Below are 21,857 nucleotides of genomic sequence, written 5' to 3'. Positions count from 1 at the left end.
CAGCAGCTAATAATGGCTCTGAATAAGACCTTTTAGGTGTCCCCACAGAATAACCATAAAACTTGTGCAACAAGTAATTTAAACCTGCTGATTCCCATAGCAGTATCCTGCATGACCAGTAATAAATCAGGATCTGTCTGGGTCCGAGGCACAGAGCTAGGGGACTGCTGAGAGAATGGCAATGGTCTAGAGAAATTACCAGCCATCACTCTGCCTGTCCAGTAATGCACCAAAGCATTTTCAGACCTGCCTAGGGCTTGGCCCATGCAAGTTCCGATGTACTACCCTCTGGAGTTCACTCCCCATGGGTTTCACAGCAGCGCATATAAATACATAAGCCCCCCTCAGGGACAATTCTCAGTGTACAACCACTGCAAGCGCTCAATGCATTTGAGGCTCCCTCCCCCAAGACCACAGGCTGTTGCTCAGACCTGATGTTCTCAATTAACACAGTCCCAGCATTAAATGTACAAACATTATATACAGAACCAATATACTCAGTTCACTTAGCTTTCTGTAGTCTTCAGAATGGGGAAAGCGATGCCCAGGAAATCCAATCACTCTGTCAGGATCTGTAAGCCAGCTCAGCTCCGCTGCAAGCGTTCTGAATGGCGCCAAAACAGAGTGAGGGAAGGGATCAAGTCCCTGCTGCTGCGGGGTCTGTGACTTTTGGCGCCAACTACCCCCAGACAGCCGCTCCCATTGTAGGATCTCCTTGTTCCAGTATCTCCCCCTCAGCTGGGGACCACTCGGAACATGCCTGTAACAACACTGCTGTCCTCTCGTATCAGGAGCTCAGTGTGTAAGCTCCGCATAAAATGGCCGCCGCCATCACGGAGCGCCTGTCCCCCATGATCCCCACCTAGCGTGAAGCCGGTTTCAGAGCGCTCCGGAGCCCAGGCAGCTTCTTAAAAGAAGCTGTAAGCGCTGCACAGGGAGGCCAGACAGCGTCTCCCATGTGCACAGTGAGCTGACAGGACGCGCTTCTGTCAGCTCCTGCTGCGCTAGCAGTGTGAAGATTCACTAATGAGAATCCTCACACTGTGCCTACCTAGCTAGTGTAAAAGTTAATAAAATAATAAAAACCCTAACTAGCTCTACTCCTTCGGCTGCTCCGGCAGCCCTTTAGAATAGCACCCACTCCAGTGGGCACCTAACACGAACTGAGGAATCTGGGATGCAGTAGGGGAGGAGCCTACCCTCCAAAAGCTTTAGGATAGGTGCCTGGCTCCTGCGGACCCTCCTACATCCCAATGTGAAGCTGTGTCACCAGGACCATTGAAAGAGAAATACACGATAATATCATTCCAATATAAAGTGTAAGCAATCGTCTAGTCTGTAAGTATACAATAACTATTGGTGCAATATGCAATTTAGCCAGTAGATGGTGCTATGATGTCATATTTGTGCTTTATCATTTAAAACAACAGGAACTTCGCATAAAACAATTTACAGCCAGCAGGTTGGTAGTATTCAAACTCGTCCTGCACCCTCAGCAATCAGTGATACGGGGACGATGCCTCCCTGTGCAGAACATGTCCAATACTTTTTGTAAGAATATGGGGGGAAATGTAATACATAGTTGCCGACTTTTGAGCTGCCCTCTCCGGGAGAGGGCAGCCAGCTCTGTCAGGCAGGGGGGCGGGGCCATTTCCAGGAGTGGAAAAAGAGGCGGTCCGGGGGCGTGGCCACACAGATGATGCCCTGTTGGGGGCATTTTAGCCCCGCCCCCCTGCCGTGCAATGCCGGTATTTCAGTCATTGCACTGCGGGGGGCGGGGCTAAAATGCCGCGATCGCGGCATTTTACCTGCGGACCCCCTCGCCGAGGGACACATCGCAGGAGCTGGGGGGGATATGCGGGAGGATTGCCACCCTTTCCGGGGGACCGGGAGGGGGACCCGATTTCCGGGACCCTCCCGGCCATTCCGGGAGGGTAGGCAACCCTGATGTAATAGGATGAGAGATTCAGAAAGTGAGAGATATGGTAAGAAATGTCCAGTTTTTTTAAAGCAGCAATCACTTACACTGCAAAACCAGTTTGATTTTGCAGTGTGAATGATTGCCGCTTTAAAAAAAACCTGGAGATTTCTTATCAAGTCTCTCAATTTCTGAATCTCTCATCCTATTACATTTCACCCTATAGGGGTTATTCTGATTCACTCGGAAATACACAATCTCTCTCTAATGGACAAAACCATGTGCACTGCAGGTGGGGCAGATGTCACATGTGCAGAGAGAGTTAGATTTGGGTGGGCTTTGTACTTCAAACTGATATCTATATTGCAGTGTAAAAAGAAAGCAGCCAGTATTTACCCTGCGCACAAACAATAGAACACCCAAATCTAACTCTCTCTGCACGTTATATCTGCCCCACCTGCAGTGCACATGGTTTTGTCCATTAGAGAGTGATTGTGCCTTTCCGAGTGAAGCAGTATAACCCCTATGTGTATTATTCTATGGGCTAGTTATAATAGGGTGCGATTTAACGTGCAATTTTGTTTATTACTGATAGTTGCATATGTAATACAGTGTGATATGCGGTAGAAATCGCACATTTTGCCTTGACCCCCCCCCCCCCCCCCAAAAAAAAAATTGCACAGTAAAAATCGCATCCAGATGTTTTCTCATTGAAAACATCAACAGGTAAATGTAATGCAAATCACTCACTTAACATTACCAAATAAATATCTCTTATATATATAGACCTGCTCCTGGGAAGTGAGTTTGCCAAAACCATGCACAGATCATGGGAAAGCCAATCTAATGGGCCAATGATGCGGGTGCGGGCAGCTGACATCACCAGATGAAAACGCTGGGAACGCAGGTGGGCGGATGTCTGCCAGAGGTGGGTGGCTGGCATCACATGACATCAGTGCCCGCCCCCTCTTCCGCGGACTCCAATGGAAATAAAAGTCAGTTTAGAGTTAGACTGATTGTTGTTTATGAAAGGGAAAGAAATCATTTGACCTTCGGTGACCATCGATCGATTTCTCTCCCCTTCAGCCGCGTGAGGGGATGTGTCCTCGGACATCCCCATGCCTGTTACTAAGGGGATGCGGCGGGGGGCATTCTGCGTTAAGTGTGCGTATAGACAGAATTACCGTCTATTCGGTTGTGGTTGGCTGATTAGAGCTGGACGTCTTGCACCCAAGGTATGTCTGGTGTAAATGTGGTTACGGCTGATCTCACGTGCAGCTGGATGGGGGGGAGGACACAACATAACTGCACCCAACTCTGAATGCAGGAGGAAAGCCGCAGCCACTCCCAGCATGCAATGCGGCCTCTTTGTGAGCCCCGGTATGTGCACAGTGTGCTTACCATTTACGCCCGATACTCAGAGAAATTGTGGGATTTCTGGGAATGCTGGTGAGAGGTTACAGGCGCAGTACGGGACTGAGACAGAGGACACAGACCACCAGCAGAATGTTAGTCTGTGCTAGGGAAGCCCATCAACCATCGATGATTTGAAATCATTGATGGTTTATGGTCGATGTAGAATAGTTTTGCCATAGATTGAGGAGAACCAGAAGGTTTCCCTCCATCGATGTCAACCATAAACAAATGTTTTTTTCTCCTCTTTTTTTCCCCAAGGGGCCCCGCCACCCGTTAAGCCCCACCCATGTGTTCTGATTGGCCCACAGGCCAATCAGTCAAAGAAAAGGGATGACCATCGCGCTACTTCTCATCGCCTACAGTGATGCTTGTACCCAGGGCCGGATTAAGGTCTGTGGGGGCCTTGGACAACAAATTTGTGGGGGGCCCCCACAGATCATGCCGACGGTGCCGCGCGTCCCCCCTCCCCCAGTTAGCTAGCTACCCTCCCCCAGTCAGCCCATGCCTCCCTCGTGCCGCCTTACCCCTCCGCTCAGCACGGACCTGCAGATCTTCTCTGTGCGGTCCCGGCTCCTCTCCTGCTATGTAAATGGTCCATCACAAAATGTCCACCCGATACAGCAGACAGTTTCATAGAACTGTCTGCTGTATGGGGCGGACATTTTATGATAGTCCATTTCCAAAGCAGCTGTAGGCAAGGGGGGGAGCCTGGACTGGACCGCAGAGAAGATGTGCGGGTCCCTGCTAAGCGTAAGGCAGCCGCGGCACGAGGTGGGCATGGGCGAACAGGGGCGGGGGGGGGGGGCGCTGCTTACGCGGGTTCTGTTTGTGCGGGACAATAGCCCCTCAGACCCCCTGCGCCCGCACTTACACAGCGACTCCCCGTGACCGCGGGATCTGCGGGGCTATTGTTACTCCACTGGCTGCCCGGCATCATTTGGCAGCGGCGCCGTGAGTGTGGGGGCCCCTGATGTGTGGGGGCCCCGGGGCGACCGCCCCTATCGCCCCTGCTTAAATCCACCACTGCTTGTACCTGATTAGCTCCACTTGAAGATCTGATTTCGGTAACTTCTGTGGACTAAATATGTTTAATAATGCTAATTACAGAATATAACTGTCCCCCGGTGACGTATAACGGTCTCACCAGCAGTACGCACTCGCGCTCTCAGATTCTCACCTTCTGATTGGTCAACAGATCTCACATTAATGTCAGTGTGCACTCACCTCAAGCTCTCAGACTCCGATCCGCACATACGAGGAACATCGGCTGCTGGGTACGCAGACATGATACGGCAATAGCAACGCAGGGGACATGTTTTTGTACGTACAAGCTTGCAACCGAAGGCATATAGACACCCCCAAAACAGGCAAGTGTTTGCATTTCCACTTCCTGCCAATCACTTTGCATCACTAATGGGGTCGCAGAGGTACCTTGACACATGGGCTATGCGATCGATAATCGTTCACGCATAAACATCGGTCAAAACCCCATGTCGACCTAATGCTGTGTCGACCTTATGACCCAACGACCTAACCCCATATCGACCTTCATGCATGTCGACCTAGTGGTGTCAACCTAATGCTTGTAGACCTAAAGGCCCCCACACACTAGAACGATTTTTTGTCTGATTTCTTACCGATCGTCCGAGAAAACGGCCCAGAAAACGGCCAATTTTTACCGATAATCTGCAATAATTGGACGATCGGTTGGAAATCTGACAATCGGCCAAAAAATCGTTCTGGTGTGTGGGGGCCTTAATGCTTGTCTATCCAATGATCCCATTCCAGTAGGAGATAACGCACCAACCAATCATCTCCCAACTGTCATACTTCAAACACAGCTGATTGGCTGGTACGGTCTCTCCTTCTTCTTTATCTCTTTGCCAGGCTTAATACATCTGCCCCATTGTGAGCAAACATGTGACTCCTTATCTCGTGGACAGTGACTGCTGTGGCATCCCGCCAGCTTATCTCCCCGGGTCCCTATCTCTTATCTCCACATCTTCCTCTCTCTCTCTGTGCTCATAGTATCTCTTGTTCTGCCCCATATCCTGTGCATCACACTGTCCTGCTATAAAGAGACTGGATTTGGGTTGCTCGGATCTCTGCGCAGAGATGCAAGTGGCGAGATGTCACACGCAGCGCATGAGCAAAAAGCAAAGCGACAATTTTGCGTCTGGCCGTCGAATTCTGGTTGGGGTAGAACTTGTCCGGATCTGTCTTTCCGTGAACTGGGCATAGATGGTATAACTGTGCGCAGGAGCGGCAGAGCTGAAAGCCGGGACTTTCCCATTGGATGAGCCAAGGAAAAGGAATTCAACTGAATCGGAAACATTGATGGTTGTCAGCCATCGGATTCCACTGTCCATCCCTACTGTTCTCTGCCCTATAGGATCCCGGGCATCTCCCTGCCCCTGTGCCCAGTGTATCCTCCTTCGGCCCCAGTGTATCCTCCGTTGGCCCCTGTGCCCAGTGTATCCTGCTTCTGCCCTTGTACTCAACTCTCATATCTCTCTGCCCCCCTCTTCTCCCTGCCCTCACTATCCTCTATATCTGCCCTCAGTGCCCCCTATATCTGCCCCCTGCCCTCACTACCCCCTGTATTATTATTTATTAAAAGTTTCTTATATAGCGCACACATATTCCGCAGCGCTTTATCAGTCCCTGCCCCAGTGGAGCTTACAATCTATGTTCCCTACCACATGTACACGCACACACAGACATTCTAGGGTTAATTTTGATGAGAGCCAATTAACCTACCAGTATATTTTTGGATTGTGGGAGGAAACCGGAGTACCCGGAGGAAACCCACGCAAGCATGGGGAGAATATACAAACTCTGCACAGTGAGTTAGGGCCATGGTGGGAATGGAACCCATGACCTCAGCGCTGTAAGGCTGTAACGCTAACCATTACACCGTCCTATATCTGCCTTCAGTGCCCCCACTACCCCTATATCTGCCCCCCGCCCTCACTTCTCCCCCCTATATGGTAGTGTCTGCCCCCTGCCCTCACTACCCCCTATTTCTTCCCTCAGTGCCTCCTCTAAACCCCCCTGCCCTCAGTGCCCCCACTACCCCCTATATCTGCCCTCAGTGCCCCCACTACCCCTATATCTGCCCACAGTGCCCCCACTACCCCCTATATCTGCCCTCAGTGCCCCCACTAACTACCCCTATATCTGCCCTCAGTGCCCCCACTCCCCCCTATATCTGCCCTCAGTGCCCCCACTCCCCCCTATATCTGCCCTCAGTGCCCCCACTCCCCCCTATATCTGCCCTCAGAGCCCTCACTACCCCCTATATCTGCCCTCAGTGCCCCCACTACCCCCTATATCTGCCCTCAGAGCCCTCACTACCCCCTATATCTGCCCTCAGTGCCCCCACTACCCCCTATATCTGCCCTCAGTGCCCCCACTAACTACCCCCTATATCTGCCCTCAGTGCCCCCACTACCCCTATATCTGCCCACAGTGCCCCCACTACCCCTATATCTGCCCACAGTGCCCCCACTACCCCCTATATCTGCCCTCACTATCCCCTATATCTGCCCTCAGTGCCCCCACTCCCCCCTATATCTGCCCTCAGAGCCCTCACTACCCCCTATATCTGCCCTCAGTGCCCCCACTACCCCCTATATCTGCCCCCTGCCCACAGTGCCCCACTTCCTCCTGACACCACAGGACATCAGCTCATCCCCAACCCCGGAAAATTTGGAATGTTCACTTCGTGACTGACGTGCGCGGCGTCCAATCCGGGTGCCGTGTGCCGGTGCCCCCGCCCCCTCCCCGTGCTGTGAGTGTAGCGGGGCGGGCCCAGTGACGTCACGGGGAGTCCGGGCTGCTGGGGGAGAGAGGGGAGCGGGGAGGGGAAGCGGAGGAGTCGCCGGTGGGAAACAACGAGCTGCTCGGTACCCGGCAGCCAGGAGGACACCAGCGGGCAGGTAAGCCCTGGGGGACATGCCACAAGCCCCGGCCATGTGCTCCCTGCTGTGGAGGTGCCAGGGGCCACCCTTCCCTCCTGGCACCCAGTGTTACATGCGGGGTCCTGGCAGTGACAGGGTTAATGCCAAACTTTTCCCCTCCGCTCTCCAGTGACTGAAAGTTCTAAATCAGGGACTGCCCCACTCTCCCCATCTGCAGAGGCACTACAAGTCCCAGCATGCCCCACCAGCTGGAGCATGATGGGACCTGTAGTTCTCCAGCAGCTGGAGGACACCCAATTCACTCTGAGTGCCCCATACAAACTTCTCCTGGAGTCTGTGCCACGTTATTCTGCCCCTGCCGGGGGCAGTGCTGCAGAGGGGGCAAAGTCTCTGTGCTGCCCCTCCTGGGCCTGTGTCAGGATCCTGTAGGGTGAGGGGTGGGCAGCAGGGAGACAGGGGAACAGAGTATTCCCTGTGCTGCCAGGGCCTCCGCCACTGCTGCTGCTGCGTGGGAACAATTCCTCCCTTGTTTCCTGCTAACTTGAGAAAACACCTGGGCGGATAGAGTGGCAAGCTGGCAGCCGGGGGTACGGAGTTATTGCCACAGCAATTGGCAGGCCACTGCTAGGACAGGCTGGGCATTGGGGGGTGACAGTACTTGGGCAAGCTGGCACGCCTGGGGTGTCATGGTACACTGGCAATCAGGTGTTACACTGCTAAGGTCAACCCTCTGCGGAGTCTGAGGGCTCAGGCAGGCTGGTACTTATGGGCACACTGGCACTTGCCAAATATCTCAGGCAGGCTGGATGATGTGGGCACAGTGACTGGCAAAACTGGCTCTCAGGGTACAGAGTGCTGCTCGTGGTGCTAAGGATGCTCAGGCTGGCACTAAAAAGTTGGTATGGTAGACTGGCACTGGGCACAGCTTTAGGCCCCCTACTGTCGCCTTGCTTGGGCGAGCTGGCTCTCGGGGGGGTGGGAGTCACTGCACCCTGGCACTGGCAATCAGGTGTCATGGTGCTCAGACAGGCTGGCATTAGTGGATACTTTAGTGAAGAAGACTGCGCTACAGCCCACATAGTACTGGGGCACTGTCACTTCTCAGCAGGAATACCCCTGACAATAGTGACCCCCTGGGCAGGTACTCCTGTACTAGATGATGTGCTCTGCGGTAGAAAGATGACGCGCACAACCCTATGCCATGCTGGCTGAGCCAGACGAGGGGTTGCCCTATCGCCCAGACATTACAGAGTCGGAGCCCAGCTCATTGGGGAACCTGATATCTCCCTTTCACACAGACTGTGATTTATTGCTGGGTCTCAGATCACACCTTGCTGTCTGTAAACTGGAATCATTTGTCGTGTTGGTGAGAGCGGGGGTATATATAGAGCCCTTCCGACTACAGATTCGCCTCATCTGCCTTATTATAGCTCTCTAAGGGCTGGAAGCCTCGGTATAATTATCAGGGTATTGGCGGAATTCTTATGCCTGCCTGCTGGTATATTGCTTCCTTCTGCCCTGTGTTTGCAGATAATTCAGTGATTTCCCCCCTGGGTTGTGAATGAGGACGGTTTTAGCACTTATGTGTTTAGTGGCTGTATCTGCCCCCAATGGGAGGAAGCTGCATTTGCCCCAATGTGGGCAGCAGATTTATTGCTGATGTATTGATTGTACTCCGGATTGCGGCAGTAAAGTCAGGCTTGTCACATCCATTGCTGTATTCCTACATGCACTCTTCTAGGCCTTAGGAAAAGATTCTATACGGGTTCCTGGCTGCAAAATCTGTTATTGTTGTAGGTTAGTAGCCAACCATTTCTGTGCCCGTGGAGCTTACAGTCTATATTTTCTATCATCTATAATAACCCTACTGGTATGTTTATAGAGTCCACCCAGAACAAACCCATGCAAACATAGAGAGAACATACAAACTCTACACACGGACTGGGTCAGGAATTTAACTCATGGCTTAAAAGCAGCAATGCTAACCACTTCGCCAACCGTGCACGTTTTTATATGGTTTTAAATTAGACCATTTTCTTTTTGCGTCAGTTGTACATTCATCTTTAGCTATTTATTATTATTATGCATGGTTCCGTCTTCGCACATTAATGTGATATTGTACCTGACTTTCCTGTGTGGTTTGTGCGCGCTCCCTTCTTGTGCCAGCAGGTGGCGCTCTAGCAATTGCTGTATGCACAGATAATACTGTATCTCCTCCTAGAGACATGCAAACTGTATTGTCTGTAGTCAGACTATATTGTGCGGTTTAAGAGTGCGACATATTGTAACACTGTTGCGTTATACATGTATGAAAGATGCTGTGGGTGTACAAACAAATTATTTGATATAATCATTTGCCCAATAGGGGGCACTGTTTTATTGCTAGGCAACAAGAATGGCCGCCAACACTTGTGTATGTATGTAATAACTTGTGCCCCGGGGGCATGTAGCAGTCATAGATCACAGTTCTGCAACATTGTTCCTGGAATACGGAATATACCCCTGTGGTTCAGAGCACATATAAGGGGGGGAAGGTGGGGTGTAAACTGGCCTGAGGACCAGGATTTGCCCGGTCTTGCATTAACACGTTCCCTTCTAGTTCACCCATTGGTTAGCCACGGCTGTCATTTTGTATAACAGGACATCTACTCTCACCCCCATTTAGACAGACTCAGCAGCCTTCTCTGCACTACACACCAGGCTGGCGCTGTGCGCTGGGACTTATAGTTCTACAGAACCTAGCGGTCAGCAAAGTGCTACAGTTGGTGACATTTTCCTGGCTTCGGAATGGTGCGGAGAATACAGGGTTTCCCCAAACTCTGTCCTCATGACCCACGCACAGTCCAGACATTAGGGATAGCCCTGCTTCAGCTTGGGTGGGTAAATCAAACTGACTGAGGTAATAATGAAACCACCTGTGCTCATGCCTAGCTATCCTTAGTACCTGGACAATACAAGTTGTGACGTTTTCTGACTGTGGCATTCCGTGTCGGTGACCGCCGGTAACCTTCTTACAGGGTTGGTGACGCATCTCCCCGCCATGCTGTCATTTGCTTTGTGACACACTAATGCAGAAAAAATGATACTATTTAATGATACATTTAATAACGCATAACATTATTTTCTTTAAATGTATATAATTGTAGTGCAGGTGTTCCTAACTCCAGTCCTGAAGTGCTCCCCAGCAGGTCATGTTTTCAGGATTTCTGTCTGCGGAAACAGCTGGGATAATTACGGACGCAGCGAAGTTAATGAACTCACCCATGCTTGAGTCATGTGGTTACAGATGTGCCCACATCCATCTCTCCTCCTTGTGCGTCAATCAGCCCTTCTGGTTGTGCCATGGTGTGACTCGGTAGTGCCGAGCGTCTTTGCGTATGACTTTCTTTAGTACAGTGCATCTTATGCCGGACGTGGTGTGAATAGGGGACACAAGCAGCTTCTGCTGATTAAAAAGATCTGGTGTATGCCTGTATTCTGTGTACCACGGCAGCTGTATCTGCATACGAACTGCTACGTCGTTACCACGTTTTCTTTGCGAAAAAGACACATTTTTGGTCGGAGCAGGAGGCAGAGGCCCTGTGTGTGTACAGGTTTTAGGGCTGCAGCGTTATATTATACTGGGACTGCTGGAATGTCCAGATTCCTATAGACATTTATTGCCGTCCAGTCCCTGATGGTAAATGACAAGGACAGAGTTTTATTAGTGTCGTCCTCTGCAGAGAGGGAACAATCTGGGGGTGGAATCCTACAATGAGGCTTTTACAGCTCTAGGTAGTGAACAGCTGCTGATATTTGTCTCCAATAATCGTCCCCGAAAAAGTTCTGACTTCTAAATTTAACATAAAATGCATCTGTTTCTGTACTCAGTGAGTCAGCGCAAGGAAAATAATTTTATTTAATGCGAGATTCCTGTTCCGTTCCTCTGGCGGCCGAGCCAGCTGCAGGCGTACCGTGCGTCTGGCGGGAGAGTCGTCATCCTGGGGATACGCACCGGTGCGGCCTGCGGCATGGTACGGCTGCGGGAAGAGTTCAACGTGCCCTCTGCTGCCCAGAATGAAAACTCGCCCGGCAGATGGATTGCTATTCGCCATCCACACGCAATTTAGGAACCAATAAATAATTTTTCCAGTCTGTGCAGATATAAGTCTGACTCTCCCGGTCATCTGCGACAGAGACAGGCTAACGAAGGCCAGTGCTGACGTCACAGACCCTCCCTGAAAATGCTTCGGTACTCTTGCGGTTTTTTTCTGACACTCCCAGAAAACGTCCGTTACCACCCCCCAAACGCCGACTTCCTGTCAGTCAAACTGCGAGGGCATTCCGATCCATGTGTTTTTTTTCCCCATTGCGCAAGTGCGCCACAATTCATATACATGTGCCGTCATTCGATATCCTCTCAATCTGTGAGTTCGCACAACGGCGATCAACTCTGAATCCGGCCCTTAAGTAGAAAATCGCTTTGTGTACTTGCAGAATTCTCATCGGCCCGAGTGGCCATCTAATCCCGCAGGTCGTCGGTTACTTACCCGGTGGGCGGACTATGGCGCAGCATCAGAATAAGCAAAGTTGACAAACTGATAACCCCCCACCCCCTCTATTTACCTTGGTGTCTTTTACCTGCCTCGGGCACTGGGCCGGTTTTAAAGCATTACATGGCAAGGCTTGCTGGAGCATGCAGTTCAACATTGGCAGTCGCCTAAACAAGGCTCACAGCATGGCGTGGAGTAGGCAGCGCAGGTGGTACAAGGGGTAATTAAGTCTTAACGATTTGGATTGTTGCTTTTGTTCAGTGGGTCTTTGTGATTTTATTACACTCGTTACCCTGCGCTAATATTGTCCCTGCTTTCTAAGAACTGTGTCTGGCGAGCTGGAGTCCCGGGGAATTTCCACAAGTTTCGGGATTCCGCAGATTTGCTCTAAAACCTCATTGGGCGCAGACGCCTGGCGCAATGTACATCGCTTTGCGGAGATGGGGCTCATCTGTCCGGTCTGAGGCCCGAAACTCCCAGCAGTACCTGGCTCCCATCCTCTGTTTGCACCTGAAACGGTTAACGGCCCAGTTTTCAGTCTCTGCATTCCAGCCAAATACCCCTCATTCCTGTGCATGAGGCACACAGAAAATAAAAGCTCCAGGAATCCAGTTGAGTATTTTCACCAGAGCGTGCTCGCCGTCCGCGTAATCTACAGTAGTCAGACGGGGATTAATGCTGGACGCACCAGACTGGCCAGGCTTCACCAGCATAAATTACTTCCACATTGCGCTACTTACGGATAAAGTCAGGCCTTACGCCCAATGGCGGCCATGGGGCTTATTCCCTAAATCATTGTCGGCTTATGAGAGATTGTTTCTTAGGGTATGGATCATATGGTCGACGTAAAGACGGTTGACACCACTAGGTCGACATCCTGCAAGGTGGACAATAAAATGGTCGACGTGGGGTTTTTCACAGGTTTTTTAACCTGAATGTTGACACAGTCCACATGGACACAGGATTAAGTGCACCTGCACTCGGCACACTATTTTATTCTCCCACCACGCCCTAGTGGATGGTAGGGCATGAAATACCGCCTGTCGGCACATGTCGGCTCAAAAAACAGTGAAAAACTCCATGTCGACCTTTTGACTGTCAACCTAGACCATGTCGACCTAATGACCTGTTGACCTTGTCCCATGTCGACCTAGTGGTGTTGACCAACCGACCGTATCCCGATTCTTATATGGAGAGCTTGACATTTTAGAGTATAGCTATAACTAGTGTTATATGAGGATTTTTTTAACTTGTTGCACAATTGTTCCTGTTACTAGGAATTAATCAAAGTTTCTTGGAATCCATTGCCGGGCACAGCAATGATGATGTAATTACTGTGGAAAATCTAATAATAAGAGAGCTTTTGTCTTGTTAGTCTGGGCTTAAATAATATGCAGCGACCCAGTATTCAGCCCAGTCTGGGAAACTAGTGACAGACTGTAACTGAGGCGTGAGGCACTGGAAATGCTGCCTCCTCAGAATATTGGTCATCACAAGATGGCTGCCTTTCCCCAGACACCTTTGGGGCTGTCACGTTTTGGATGGATATAAAGGAATGTGTGTATCAAAGCTTGGAGCGAGATAAAGTACCAGCCAGTTGGCTCCTAATTGCTATTTTACAGACTGTGGGGTCTTGAAGAGAGATAAAGTACCAGCTGATCATGTGGTGCCGTTTTACATCTAGGGGATAAAATGGATGACGCCAAGCGGCTCCTGTCATTTTTCCCAAATTGCCTGTAGCATGGCAGTTAGGAGCTAATTGGCGCGTACTTTATCACTCCCCAAGGCTTAGTAAATATATCCCTTACATCAGGGATGGGGAACTCTCCCTCCAGCTGTTGTTGAAGTACACATCCCAGAATGCTTTGCTACAGATTTAGCATGGCTAAATAACAAAACTGTAGCACTGCATGCTGGGATGTGTAGTTCAGCAACAGCTGGAGGGCCAAAGGTTCCCCATCCCTGCCTTACATAATACCAAGATGGACACCTGTGCATCCCCATCTTCCAGGACATAAAAGCGATCTCTGCACAGGTTGGTGAATGGTGGGCAGATGTAATAAGCTTTGGAGAGAGATAAAGTACCAGCCAATCCTTCCCTAACTAGTATGTGCATATAAAATGTCAGCAGTTGATTGTGTGGATACTGTATCTCTCTCTATTCTGTTCTATGTTCTTTTAGCATAAATAAATACAATTACGGCCAGGTCAATTGAGGTTTTGTTAAATATTGCACCCAAAACAAGAACATCTCCCCCTAGGTTTTGCGCAGGATTCGTCCTGGTCTGTGGAAAGCCTGTGAGCTGGGTTTGGGTAATATGACATACGTGCGCCTCTCTGACGGAAGCACCCACCCACCCCCCCCTATTGTCATAACCTGTATTACACTGTAAATAATGAATCGGGTTTTGTCAGCAGGTGCGAGTTATGACATGTTGGCCTAATCCTTTTATTTTATTTTAAATATTCATGTGAGGTGAGTGGAGGCGGCCATATTGTGTGGTCCGCTAATAGTCCTGAGTGTAGCGCCTGCCAGTTCTCTAGGAAAAAATGCCAGGAGCCGATTGGCTGGTACTGTCTCTGTTTTATGAATAGCCCTGATCCGTTCACAGTACCACAATGTTACCTGAGAGACTCAGGCATTTTCTGCACTCGGTATGCCATAAATACAGGTTATGCATTTACATTGCCTCAGGACGTGGTGGCATAAATACTCTGTGCTGCTGTGGTAATGCCGTTGAACTGACTTGCCACTGCCATGTTACAGACTGTGTTTGAAAAATGTCAGGTGCGGATTGGCCTCTGACAATCCCACTAACCCGTGTCGCCCTCCATGTCACCGCCCATAAAGTCTGCTACCCGGCGGTAACCATTAATAAACATACTGGCGGTTTTCTTGCTTCCACCTGAATCTGGCTAAATGGTTAGTGAACATCGATGGTTGATGTTTGCCTTTTGATGGCGAGAGATTGATATTGGAATCTATATTTTCGCTGGTATTTGAGGTAATCCTCCTGTACGCTGACCACGGGATGACGAATCAGCGTTCTCCCGGATCTCTGGTCATTCTCAGACGCGGGTGCGTGGGAATAGAACCTTATCTCGCGCCGTCCGCTCTCTGCTGGCAGATGTCGTACGCAGGGCGAGAAAGCTTTTTGCCTTTGTTCTGCTATGATATTACATGGAGATAAACGTGAGACATGCGAGGATATGAAACAGATGTGTGCGGTATCGTGTGGTGATTATACAGTAGTTGTGTGTCGCACACATTATGGACAGTGCAGTGTGTATCACATTGTGTATTACACTGCATTGTACCCATGTTCTAGACCTGCAACACCCTCCTCGCCATGTCATGGTGCCCAGAACCCACCAATCATCACTTGGCGTCTCTTTCAAGTTCCGGATATGGGCAGCTCTTTGGCCAATGTTGCTCGCCACCTGTGTCGGATGTCAGTACCCCGGGTAATGCTGGGCAGAGCTGTACCAGGCCCTCCCCTCCTCAGTATGGCAGCACCTGGGTAATGCCGGGCAGAGCTGTACCATGCCCTCCTCTCCACAGTATGGCAGTACCCGGGTAATGCCGGGCAGGTCTGTACCAGGCCCTCCCCTCCTCAGTATGGTAGTACCTGGGTAATGCCGGGCAGAGCTGTACCAGGCCCCCCCCTCCTCAGTATGGCAGTACCTGGGTAATGCAAAGGCAGAGCTGTACCAGGCCCTCCCCTCCTCAGTATGGCAGTACCTGGGTAATGCCAGGCAGAGCTGTACCAGGCCCTCCCCTCCTCGGTATGGCAGTACCTGGGTAATACCGGGCAGAGCTGTACCAGGCCCTCCCCTCCTCAGTATGGCAGTACCCGGGTAATGCCGGGCAGGTCTGTACCAGGCCCTCCCCTCCTCAGTATGGTAGTACCTGGGTAATGCCGGGCAGAGCTGTACGAGGCCCCCCCCTCCTCAGTATGGCAGTACCTGGGTAATGCAAAGGCAGAGCTGTACCAGGCCCTCCCCTCCTCAGTATGGCAGTACCTGGGTAATGCCAGGCAGAGCTGTACCAGGCCCTCCCCTCCTCGGTATGGTAGTACCTGGGTAATACCGGGCAGAGCTGTACCAGGCCCTCCCCTCCTCGGTATGGCAGCACCTGGGTAATGCCGGGCAGAGCTGTACCATGCCCTCCTCTCCACAGTATGGCAGTACCCGGGTAATGCCGGGCAGGTCTGTACCAGGCCCTCCCCTCCTCAGTATGGTAGTACCCGGGTAATGCCGGGCAGAGTTGTACCAGGCCCCCCCCTCCTCAGTATGGCAGTACCTGGGTAATGCAAAGGCAGAGCTGTACCAGGCCCTCCCCTCCTCAGTATGGCAGTACCTGGGTAATGCCAGGCAGAGCTGTACCAGGCCCTCCCCTCCTCGGTATGGCAGTACCTGGGTAATGCCAGGCAGAGCTGTACCAGGCCTTCTACCCTCCTCAGTATATAAGTACCTGGGTAATGCCGGGCAGAGCTGTACCAGGCCCTCCCCTCCTCAGTATGGCAGTACCTGGGTAATGCCGGGCAGAGCTGTACCAGGCCCTCCCCTCCTCAGTATGGCAGTACCTGGGTAATGCCAGGCAGAGCTGTACCAGGCCTTCTACCCTCCTCAGTATATAAGTACCTGGGTAATGCCGGGCAGAGCTGTACCAGGCCCTCCCCTCCTCAGTATGGCAGTACCTGGGTAATGCCGGGCAGAGCTGTACCAGACCCTCCCCTTCTCAGTATGGCAGTACCCGGGTAATGCCAGGCAGAGCTGTACCAGGCCCTCCCCTCCTCAGTATGGCAGTACCCGGGTAATGCGGGGCAGAGCTGTACCAGGCCCTCCCCTCCTCAGTATGGCAGCACCTGGGTAATGCCGGGCAGAGCTGTACCAGGCCCTCCCCTCCTCGGTATGGCAGTACCTGGGTAATGCGGGACAGAGCTGTACCAGGCCCTCCCCTCCTCAGTATGGCAGCACCTGGGTAATGCCGGGCAGAGCTGTACCAGGCCCTCCCCTCCTCGGTATGGCAGTACCTGGGTAATGCGGGACAGAGCTGTACCAGGCCCTCCCCTCCTCAGTATGGCAGTACCTGGGCAATGCCAGGCAGTGCTGTAACAGGCCCTCCCCTCCTCGGTATGGCAGTACCTGGGTAATGCCAGGCAGAGCTGTACCAGGCCTGGTATACTTCTATAAATGATGAAGTCTCTCTCTCGACAAATACAACATGGCAGCTTTGTCTATGGGAACACCAAGCGGGTGCCAGGGTTATGACGCTGGCGATGAGAGCGACTCTAATAAAATCCTAAATATAACTTCACATGGGGTTTCCTATTTCAGGGCTTGCGTTAATTATTACCCACATTTTCTCCTTTATGTATTTCTGTAGCCGTCTCTGTTTCCAGTGGTGTCGCACGTGTTGGATGTTGGCGCCTCCCCTGGAAGAGAGGGCAGGGGACAAGGGGTGTGGGATGACTCAATGACCACCTGGGTTCCGGCTTACAGGGCCTATTTTCCCTTGTGGGGACCCCCGTAGAGAGAGAATATAATATTGTGTCCAGCGCAGCGAGCCCTGCGAGGCGACCCGGTTATACGGTGCCCATGTCCACAGACACAAAAAACCCAGTGAAAATCTCCTGTCAGGCTTAAGCTTGTGTCAACCTTCTGTAAATGTCTACCTATGGTATGTCGACCATTTTCAGGCATTGACCATTACTGTCGACCATAACTGTGCCAATGCCGAACCGCACAATGGCCTTGATTGACTTCCTTCCGCGGTGCATTGGAATGCGTGCGCCTACTATGGGGAGCGTATATGGGCTGATACAGCGAGCGAAGCGTTACAGTCTGTTACACCCCGTTACACCCCGTTACAGTCCGTTACAGCTACACAGGCTGTAACGAGAGGGAGAGACTGATGAAGAGACCGGAAGTTGGGAAACAATGGGATTCTCCTGGGATCTCTCAGCGGTTTCCAATTCCTCTCTTGCAGATAATTTATTTTGTACAGTAAGCAGGCGCTGCTTGTCATTGGTCACCTGGGGAAGACATTGTGGGGGCGCATTCCGTAGTTATATCTGGGTATTGCTATGTACAAAGCTGTCTCCTTGTATTTTGTAGTAAGAAAACGGGGATTAGCCTTGTAACATGGTGAAAAGTCCTGTTATCAGTCGTCCAATCTCCCCTTAGGTCGCTCAGACTGCCGACGGACGGCACGTCATTTCCATCGCTCCTCATGAGGCTGCAAGAAGTAATGTCACCCCCACGGCTAATGGGCGTCCAAACAGATCAACCATTTAATTGCCTCCTAGTAATACCTTCTGTGGTGCTTCTAGCACAGTGTGGTCTGTATTTCAGCACTGATATACAGACCAGACCTGTGCTAGAGGCACCACCGCTCAGAGCGACACCTCAGGCAGGGAAGAGGAACTGCACGGGTTTTGAAAGATGTAGGGTCATTACTAGAGACAGGATTATATGCAACATAAAAAGCTTGAAATATGCATGCAAATATGCATGGAAAATACTTTAAATATGCATAAAAAGTGTTAAAATATGCTACATTAAATAATAAAAAAAAGTAATTTTTAACTTATTTATTTAAAAATCAGCATACAATTAGTTGCAAATAAACCTCCAAAAATAGGCCCACAGCATCTGCAGATGTCTAGTGCTGTACACAGGATTTTTTTTTTCTTCATGGCTGCTACAGCAGACTGCAGCGTCCAAAGCTCTTCTTGCATCAACTGCACGGACCCTCATCTCCAGCGCCAATGGATCAAATGTCTGCATAGCGTGTGAGGGCGGCGCAGTGGAAGGCTTCCTCCCTGCGCTGCATACTCACTGTGACACGGCATTTCCTCCGCACCGCGTGATGTCACAACCCTTCTGCAAACCTCCTCTGCTGCAGAAGTCTGTCTCTTGGCCCAAAGTCTCAGGCCAGTGGCAGGCAAAGGTTCAGGAGCTTCGTAATGGCATCCGCCCCGACTGACTTTTATCAACATGGATTTGCAGCCTAGAGCAGTGTCCAAGGTTCCCCACACTGCGCACATATTGCCCCAGCCTGCACACTCTACCACTACCTGGCCAGCAGCAGCAGGGCAAAGCAGTGCTGTGACTCGCGGGTGGGAAGAGGACGGGGCCTAAAATATGCACCATCACTAGATTTTAGGTAAAATATGCAATAACCAGTGAGAATGGGCAAAATATGCAAATGCATATGCAGATATGTAAATGCATATAATCCTGTCTCTAGTCATTACATAAACTCTCTTGACAGGCACAGAGTGAGTGACAGCTGTGCAGGCTTGCTGCAGCGGGATGCACAGTGCAGATTGGTTGATTCATCTGCAGGGGGCGGGGCCACTGGTGTTACAGTGATGAGCTTCCTGGCCTGGGCACTGAAGGCTGCTGTTCTAGTTTAATTCTTTCTCCGTGCTACTGACGTGGAAGCTGCCGCATACTATACAATATGGAGTCCGTTCAATAGGTCGATCACGGTTTTGCAACGGGATATATGTCGGCCAATAAAAAAAAAGTCGACATGCCTTTGGCCAACATGGTCAAAAGGTTGAAGCAAGCAATAGGTCGACATGAAGAAAGGCCGACATGAGTTTTTCAAAAAAAATTGTGTCTATGTTGACAAATATATCGACATGGACAAAGTATAATTGTACCGCGTCGCCTCGCTACGGTCATCACACTTCTATTCTAACTCCTTGCCCACTTTGATAGTAAAGTATGGAAACCCTGAAAAAATCCTGTCAACCTTTTGGCCATCATAAGGCTTTTCCCATGTGTCGACCAATAGTAGTTGACCTATTGACTGTCTATCTTTTTACTATCGGCCATGCCGACCGCATCTCACAATGAGAGGTTGTCACCGCTCCTCACCTGTATGGGGGGTTAAAGTGTTGCACACCATGGCGGCCACTAGATGGAGCCCATCTGAGCCATTCCAGAGTTGCTGTGACATTCCTGCTACGGTGGTCATTGTGCCGGGCTGGGAACTGGTTATATATATATATATATATATATATATATATATATATATATATATATATATATATATATATATATATATATATATATATATATATATATATTCTCTGCTGCGAGTCACATGAGAAGAACGGCCTCTATAGATCCTGTATGTCCGAGAACTGAAAGGACCCTTTGTTCAGTCGCAGCTCGTCCTGTTATCAGCCCGGTCTTGTGAGTTAATGATGGGAACTGTGTGGTGTGATTCAGCGGGGATGAGATAGTGGCGGATTGGGGGGGGCGGCAGTATTTGTGCAGTACCCAGTATAAACGTTCCTTGTATTAAAGAGGAAAAAAAATATTGACATTCCCTCGCTCGCACGTTACTGCCATGTGCAAATATACCGCCTAAAATAGACGCCGGCTACAAACGCAAACACAACGCTTCTGACTGGCCGGCTCCTGCTGCGGACTGGCATAAAGCAGCGCCAGCTTCCTGCATTGGCACATGAAAGCACTGCGGCACTCAGCGCCCACGTGGATAGTTCAGTTATAAGGCGAAGTCCTGAAATAAGTGCAGATTATTCCTCATGGGATAAACAAAGCATGCATGTAATCCTGGCCTGCACTCACTAAGCAAGCAGTTCGCCGCGAGTGCTCTGCTCGCATTACAGAATCCTGTGCAAACAAACGCACCTTCCACTCTCAGCCGCTGTGCCAGGGCGCCCTCAGGTCAGCCTAACTTGTGTTCCCAGGCTGACGCTGCAGTCTGTTATCGGCTTGGTAGGCCAAGAGCCTGGCATTATCCCAGTGCAAGGACTGCAACACTACGGGCTTTTACCAAACTTACCTCTTGTCCAACCAGCTGCAGGTCATGCCCACGTGCTGCTACCATTGCAAACGAGCACCCCTGTGACTCGGACAGTTTGCCAACATTGTTCTCCTTGGCCAGTGCGACTTCTGTTCTCGTGCCGGAAAGCGAAGTGACTTTCAGCTGCCGCGGGCAAACTCATCGGTTCAATCATTCAAAACCCTGGAATAGTCCACACCGATGCTGCCCCACCCACCATCCAGCCAATCTGTGATCTATTGATGATGTCTGATGATTCCATCCGGTGATTCATTTGCCTGTCTGGTCTGCTGGTAATATAAAACAAACCCGGGATATACAGAAAACTCTCGTTGTCATATTTTTCCAAAACCACATATTTTCTATTTTTTGGTGAGAAAATATTATTTTTCCCAAGCATCGGATGCGCTGAGCGATGCAGGGGAACTGCCCAGACCCCGCTTCCTCTCCGCGTTTACTTTTCCTGACCTCTCGGTGACTGCGACCAGCAGCCACTTCCCAGATGATGTCACATTGCCCCTGGGACAATCATCCTTCTGATGCCTTCGTTTCCCCTATTGTTTATATCTGTGATCTTTATGCTGCGAGCTCATGCATAATGACGCGCATTCAGGAGATGTATACTTTAGAGATAACGGTGCCTGGAACCCAAATTTCTGTGGCATTTCCGCAGTCCTGTGTAAGGCGCAGTCACGGATCCCCAGTCCCAGCAGGGTGGAAGTGACGCATGCAGCGAAGCGGCCATATTGTGTACCAGACCTGTATTCCTGTCATGTCCAGAGTATAGGGATAAACTGCAGCCGTCCTGTCACCTTGGGTGTAGTGACAAAGTCTAGGTTACAGACCCTCTCTCTGCCTTTGTATTTCACCAGTCTGGCTGGCGATGGCTTCCTCCTGTAAAATGCGTCAGCGAAGTATTTTTAACAAACGTCGCTAAGATACGGCTTCCCCCGCACGTGACGATAAAAATCATTCCGCCAAATGACGTCCTACATGTTTAGGGTTCGTTTGTATTTTTTTTACATGTATTTACGCAGCGCTTTATCTTATCCCGAAAGCCTTTTTTCACAGTTTAAGCGCGTTTCGCGCATGTCAAAAACTATACACTTTTAGCCCTGTAAGATGCCTGCGCTTCTTATATTAAATATAAGTGGGGGATTGTATGAATTGGTTGCCTGACTTCCAGGGAAAGTGCTGTGTATCCCGGCAGCAGAGCCTCTATGGACTTTGAACCTGTC

At 50.5% G+C, this 21,857-nt stretch overlaps 1 protein-coding gene across 11 annotated transcripts in view; it reads left to right on the top strand.

The window, feature by feature from the left end:
* The first annotated feature begins 7,120 nt into the window (after positions 1-7,120).
* The window catches only part of PPFIBP1 (PPFIB scaffold protein 1), an 86,939-nt gene continuing 72,202 nt past the window's right edge, over positions 7,121-21,857 (top strand). For all 11 annotated transcript variants that reach the window (XM_083181065.1, XM_083181061.1, XM_083181062.1 and 8 more), the window contains exon 1: positions 7,121-7,275. The gene's annotated coding sequence lies outside the window, so the exon portion shown is untranslated. The remainder of the gene's footprint in view (positions 7,276-21,857) is intronic.

Source organism: Crinia signifera, chromosome 4, assembly GCF_055691185.1.
Source record: "Crinia signifera chromosome 4, ASM5569118v1, whole genome shotgun sequence".
NCBI lineage: Eukaryota > Metazoa > Chordata > Amphibia > Anura > Myobatrachidae > Crinia > Crinia signifera.
This window is presented reverse-complemented; position numbering and strand designations above follow the sequence as displayed.